At 37.5% G+C, this 6,000-nt stretch overlaps 1 protein-coding gene across 2 annotated transcripts in view; it reads right to left on the reverse strand.

Moving 5' to 3' along the window:
• LOC150102571 (constitutive coactivator of peroxisome proliferator-activated receptor gamma-like) overlaps nt 1-4,249 on the reverse strand; it is a 156,631-nt gene extending 152,382 nt beyond the window's left edge. For both annotated transcript variants that reach the window (XM_090398876.1, XM_090398875.1), the window contains exon 1: nt 4,023-4,249. The gene's annotated coding sequence lies outside the window, so the exon portion shown is untranslated. The remainder of the gene's footprint in view (nt 1-4,022) is intronic.
• Nucleotides 4,250-6,000: the final 1,751 nt, after the last annotated feature.

A 6,000-nucleotide genomic window follows, 5' to 3' on the forward strand; every position in this document is an offset into this window, starting at 1 on the left:
ACATTCTGGCTGTCCTTCAACAAGTCGTTCAACAGAAAACATCGAAGCAGTTCGTGAGAGTCCAGGAACATCAATTCGGCACCGTGGTCTTGAATTGGGCATTTCGAGAAGCTCTCTACAGCGTATTCTCATGAAAGATTTGCATCTTTATGCTTACAAAGTTCAATTGACTCAAGAACCGAAGCCTACTGACCACACAGAGCGAAGAGAGTTTGTTGAATGGATTATGGAACAACAAGTGGATGCTTATTTTTCGAAAAAAATCATCTTCAGCGATGAGGCTCATTTTCATCTTGATGGCTTCGTTAATCGACAAAATTGTCGCATTTGGGGTTCAGAAAATCCATGAGCGATTGTTGAGAAACAAATGCATCCACAACGTGTCACTGTTTGGTGCGGATTTTGGGCTGGAGGCATCATCAGTCCATTCTTCTTCGAAAATGCAGCTAGTAAGGCAATAACAGTTAATGGTGCTCGCTATCGCGACATGATAATCCAGTTTTTTGTGCCTAAATTGCAAGATATGGGTGTGGATGACATGTGGTTTCAACAGGACGGTGCCACATGCCATGCAGCCCGAGAAACAATTCAATTACTGCACGAGTCATTTCCTGGTCGTGTAATTTCCTGTTTTGTTGATCAGAATTGGCCGCCCAGATCATGTGACTTAACGCCGTTGGACTTTTTTCTATGGGGTTTTTTAAAGTCTAAGGTTTATGCCAACAAGCCCACAACCACACATGTCTTGAAGGAGGAAATTGAGTGCTCTATCAAAGAAATTCAGCCACATTTATGCAAAACGGTCATGGAAAATTTCAACGAAAGAGTGCGTATGTGCCAGCAAAGCCATGGAGGCCATTTATCCGATATGCTATTCCATGCATAACCCTATACTGTATACTTTATGAATCAATAAGAAATTACAATTTTTAATTAAAAACCTGTGTTTTCTATCAAAATTACTTCTTGGTGAATTTTGGGACACCCCTGTATATATCTACTCTATAATATAAAATGATAAGCTTTTTTTGTAACGTTTTTGTGTCATGTTTTTTGTCAAGTTATTTGAAACGTTTTGAAACTCAGGGCTATCCTGAGTGTCGAGTCATCTGAATTCAAAGAGAACCGGCCTACCAGTCCAGAACTTGGGGGAGGGGGATATGCACCAGGGGGAGTATACCCCCTTTCGAGTCTTCAAAATTCGAGTCATCAGAATTCAAGAACCGGCCTACCAGTCCGGAACTTGGGTGGATTGGGCGCTGTAGGCCCCAGGGGGGAAAATCCCCCCCCCCTTCGAGTCTTCAAAATTTGAGTCATCAGAATTCAAGGAGACCTGGCCTACCCATCCGGAACTTGGGGGGGGGATGCATCGGGGGATCCCCCCAGTATATGTGTGTGTGTGTGTATATATATATATATATATATATATATATATATTGTAAAATAGACTTGAATGTCTTAAACCGAGAGTTAGATTAAAAAAAGGGGGTTTAATAGTAAAACAAGACTAGTTTTGGCTTATAACAGCCTTCATCAGGTAACATTATAATAGAAAAGAAAAAACACTAAACACTGAAAGTTAAAAAAAAACTATGAACAACATAGAGAGTCTCTATACTTAATTAGCATGAAAACTTTGTAGTTGTATTTAAAGCTGTTCTTTCATCTGTTGCATTGTCGGAGAGTACATGCTTGCAGCATCACGTGAATGCCAGTACATGATTACAGCTGAATGACTATCTGGGAGGTTGTAGCTCAAGTTATTATTTAGATGTTCAGGAGTGAGGATGATTTCCCTAGATTCTACGATTTTTCTCTCCAATTCATCATGGCAATGAAAGATGTTAGTAGATCTGTCCTAGAGGACTATATGACTTGGGTTTTCATCATTAGGATCAGCCGAAAAAAGGATATGGCTTGATAAGGCATGGCTCACTATCTCTTCTAAGCAATGTCCCTTATGTGTTCCTCCCTACTTAATTCAACAGATTTGTCCGTCTGGCCAAAATAAAATATCACAATCACACCGTATTTTGTACACACCAGGATATTTAAGATGATGATGACAAGGTTTTGGGTGGCTTATTAAGGAGCGGATTTTTGGAAGTAGAGTGAACAAAGTTCTGATATTGTATTTTCTTAGAACCTTGGCTAATTTTTGTGAAACTGAACTTATGTAAGGAATAGATTTATTGCCTTTAAATGTATTGATTTCTTCTGTGTGATAACTAGGAGAATTAAGAAGGAATTTTTCAATAATTCTTTCAGAATATCCATTAAGTAAGAAAGTAGTTTTGAGATGGTTGATTTCTTTTTGAAGTTCATTTGGGTCATCAAGAAGAGAGCGAGCTCTATGTCCCAAGGTAGAAATTATTCCAAGTATTTGGGGAGGGAAGTGATGGGACTGACTATGAAGATATCTGTTGGTATGTGTAGGCTTTCTATACATCGAAATTTTAAGTTTACCAGAAGAGCAGGTCAGTTTTACATCTAGAAAAGGCAGGGAACTATCAGGTTTTCAAGCTCTGCTGTGAACTTTATACTTGGATGTCGACTATTGAGATGTTGCAGGAAATCCATTGGTGAATCACGTCCATGGCTCCAAATGAGGAAAATGTCATCCACATAACATTTCCAAACTTTTTTTTGAAGCCAAGGCTATCTCTTCCTTTGCTTTAACACCTAACACAGTCTTTCAGCTGTAATCATGTAAAAGCATCCACATGATGCTGCAAGCACGCACTCTCCCAACAATGCAACAAATGAAAGAACAGCTTTAAATACAACTACAACGTTTTCATACTAATTATGTATAGCGCCTCTCTATGTTGTTCATAGTTTTTTTTAACCTTGTGTTTAGTGTTTTTTCTTTTCTTTTATAATGTCACCTGATGAAGGCTGTTATAAGCCGAAACTAGTCATGTTTTATTATTAAACCCCCTTTTTTTATTTTTACTTAACTCTCAGTTTAAGTCATTCAACTCTATTTTACAATATGTATTTCACCTGAGTCAATGAATCGTCATACATATATATATGTAGAAAGTTTTTTAATTTGGGTATATTATGTATTCAAGATACCAAGTAATTTTATATAAACTTGATTTTAATCCCATTTCCCAAGTACGCAAACAGACAAGAAAGTCAAGTTTGCACCTGCAAGTAGTATCTGTTTGCTTACTTGGGAAATAGGATTAAATCCCAGTTTATACAAAATTATTTTGTATTTTGAATATATATATATATATATATATATATATATATATCATGGGGGAAAATCCCCCCCCTTTCGAGTCTTCAAAATTTGAGTAATCAGAAAACAGCTGAAAACAGCGTTAGTGGTATGACATACATGCATATATATGCATGTATGTCATACCTGCTATCATACCACTAACGTTGTTTTTATCTCAAAATAATTATATTCAAAATAATTATATTTTGTTGAATATATATATATATATATGACAGAATGATCATTGACTCGGTTAACATACATAGTTTTATGAAAAAATTGAATGACTAGAACCGAGATTTAAGTAAAACGGTTTTAATATAAACACACTACTAGTTTCGGCCTGTAACAGCCTTCTTCAGGTGTTATAAAAGAAAAAACACTAAACATTGAGGATTAAAAGACTATGAACAACATACAGTCTTTATACGCAATTAGCATGAAAACGTTGTAGTTGTATTTGAAGCTGTTCTTTCATCTGTTGCATTATTGGGAGAGTGCGTGCTTGCTGCATCACGTGAACGCCAGTATGTGATTACAGCTGAATGACTATCTGGGGGGGGGGGGGGGGGGTTGTAGCATAAGTTGTTATTTAGATGAACAGGATTGAAGATGAAAACAGCGTTAGTGGTATGACATACATGCTATCATACCACTAACGTTGTTTTTATCTGATACTAACTAAATGCAACGAGTAGTAACTTACTGTGGCATTTTATTATTATTAAGAATTAACAACAGCACAGAAATAAAAATACGAACGACTATCCAAAAGTAGGCCACATACCCAGAATGCAAATATCACAACACTACACTTCGGTGATCGTCATTAAAAATGTACTGTTGCATTTAACTTCGAAATGCATTTGTTTCGGGTTTCACAAATGGATTTTAGCAGTATCAAAACCTTTCCTGCAAGCTGAAGTTTCAGGTAATACTTGCTTAGGTTCAACAAAAATTAATGGTACCCGTAAATACGGTCCTAAATACTAACGACATCGCAATCTGTAAAAAATTTCTAGCTGCATTCGGTGGCACTTACATCGGCGAGCAAGCATTCTGGATAAAAACGTTCGAAATAATAATACATAAATAATTAAATAATGTTCACAACTTAGAAATTAATTTTCAAGCTTCATTCTGCATTTCCATTTCCAGATTTAAAAAACTTATATATAAAAATATACAAATGAAGAAGGGACATATACTCAAAAATTTTACTGTTAATTAACGGTTTTTTCTTTAATACCTCATATCGATCAGCTTGTCGAAACATAAGTAAATCTGCTAATTTATTCCCGTATAGGGAGTAGGTGAGACCGTTTATCCCTATTTCACTTTAGAAGAATGAGGGAATAGTTCAATCTCCACTTGAAGCCAGTCAAAGACAGATGGCCAAAGACTATTACTAATTATACTCTTTAGGTTCAGACCTTTTGCGTATGTCTGCGGAGCGAAAAGAGAAAGTTCTACAACAAGGCAAAATTGATCAGCTATCATCATCAGCTAACGCCTTTTTTTATTCCCGTATACGGGGAGTAGGCGAGGCCATTTAGCCCTATCTAACTTTTGGAGACTGAGTGGGCAGTTCAATCTCCACTGGTACCAATCAGAGATAGATGGCCCAAGGCTATCACTAATTAAGCGGTACACAGTGAAGAGAGACGGCTTAAATGTGCCGCCATCTCGTGGTCCCTAACCCTAACACAATATATTTAATGTCTGAAATAATGTGGGTTCTACGGTCGATTTTCTTGAGTTTACGGGAAGAAAAATCCGAGTTTCCGGGAGGAAAAACCCGCTTGCCCGTGCCAGAGATCGACTAACTCGGGAGCCGGTCGAAAAAAAGGCTTACAAAAATTTCCTCTTGTCGCCGACTAGACTCGAAACCAAGTCTTCCTTCGTGCAGCCAAGCGCCGTGGTATGCAAACGCCACATCCACTGAGCTACACAGGCAAAATTGATTGCATATCTAATTATAGGAACAGGATATGTGGCATTTATCATGTCTATACACAAATGTCAGGAGAATCAGAAACAAAGGGGTGGAGTTCGTTGTTTATTGAATACAATGTGGCCTAAGTTTGTTGGCATTAGTGAAGCCTGGCTATCAAAATCAGATATGGTAACTGGGATCAAGTGTAATGGGTATGCTATTTATACCCATCACAGAGGAAGGGAGAATATTACTAATACTATCAGATCACTCAAGTACACTTGGGGTAGAAACGCAAGAAAACAATTATGGTAACAATGTCCTCCTAGGTAGGCTAAGGGAATGAAATCTATGGTGGGTGTTGCAACAGACTTGACGGTTCAGTTGCAGGGGACAAAGAATACTAAACGAGTGATCATTATGGATGACTTCAATTATCCAAACATTGATTGGGAAGAAGAGAAATCTCATGATAAGAATGACGACGGATTTATTGAACTGTTGCGAGACAAGCAGACAAGCTCGAATCCTTGTTTCACATGCTGCTTTCTCAAGCAGCATGTGAAACAAGGATTCGAGGTCAAAGAATGTAGAAGGGGTCTCTGTTAAGAATATGATTACTTTACCACCAGTTGGTGACGATGATCATGCTGTAGTTTCTTGGTAAGTACCTAATTATATCGATGTTCCCATCAGAACAGATTACATGCTGAACTACAAAGCTGTAAATTATGATCAACTTAGGAGAATACCATCTTTAGTCCCACGTTATCGGTTACTGAAGGGAGAGAATGTCAATGCCATGGGAATTTCTGAAAACGTGCTTAAA

The sequence above is a fragment of the Typopeltis vanoorti genome, chromosome 10 (genome assembly GCF_054136105.1).
Source record: "Typopeltis vanoorti isolate ZY-2024b chromosome 10, IOZ_Tvanoo_1.0, whole genome shotgun sequence".
Taxonomy (NCBI): Eukaryota; Metazoa; Arthropoda; class Arachnida; order Uropygi; family Thelyphonidae; genus Typopeltis; species Typopeltis vanoorti.